The 442-nt window shown below is 66.1% G+C and overlaps 1 protein-coding gene across 1 annotated transcript in view; it reads right to left on the bottom strand.

Annotated features, from left to right (window-relative positions):
* Positions 1–442, bottom strand: part of SPRYD3 (SPRY domain containing 3) — a gene marked incomplete at its 5' end in the record, with an annotated part of 4362 nt that overhangs the window by 2342 nt on the left and 1578 nt on the right. The gene's annotated exons all lie outside the window — the stretch shown is intronic.

Raw genomic sequence — 442 nt, 5'->3', positions numbered from 1 at the left:
ACCTGGGGCGCGGGGCGGGCTCAGGGGGGGGGAAGGGGCACCCCCAACCCAGACCGGCCCCAGGTCCGTGAAATTAATCCCCTTCCCCACCTAAGAACAGCACCTGGGGGGACTGAACGGGGTCCCGGGGGGATTTGGGGGATCACGGAGGGTTGGGGAGGCACCGAGAGTCCCGGCGCCCCGACGTCCTTTACCCTGCCCAATATCACGGCCCCCCCCTTTCCCCTTCCCCAGGACGGGGGGCTCCTCTTGTCCCATCCCCAAATCTGGGGACCCCTCTGTCCTTACCCAGCCCTTCCCAAACCCCCAGACCCCAACTTTCCTCCCCCCGTAACCTCAAATTTTGACCTCTCAGCCCAGGGAGGGGCTCCAACTTCTTCCAACCCCCCCATACCCTCATTCCGACCCCGCTTCCCTGGTCCATCCCCAGTCCTGCGGGAGG

Source organism: Corvus brachyrhynchos, unplaced genomic scaffold (genome assembly GCF_000691975.1).
Source record: "Corvus brachyrhynchos isolate BGI_N302 unplaced genomic scaffold, ASM69197v1 scaffold875, whole genome shotgun sequence".
Taxonomy (NCBI): Eukaryota; Metazoa; Chordata; class Aves; order Passeriformes; family Corvidae; genus Corvus; species Corvus brachyrhynchos.
The sequence above is the reverse complement of the archived record's forward strand: the minus strand, read 5'-3'. Positions and strand labels throughout refer to the sequence as shown.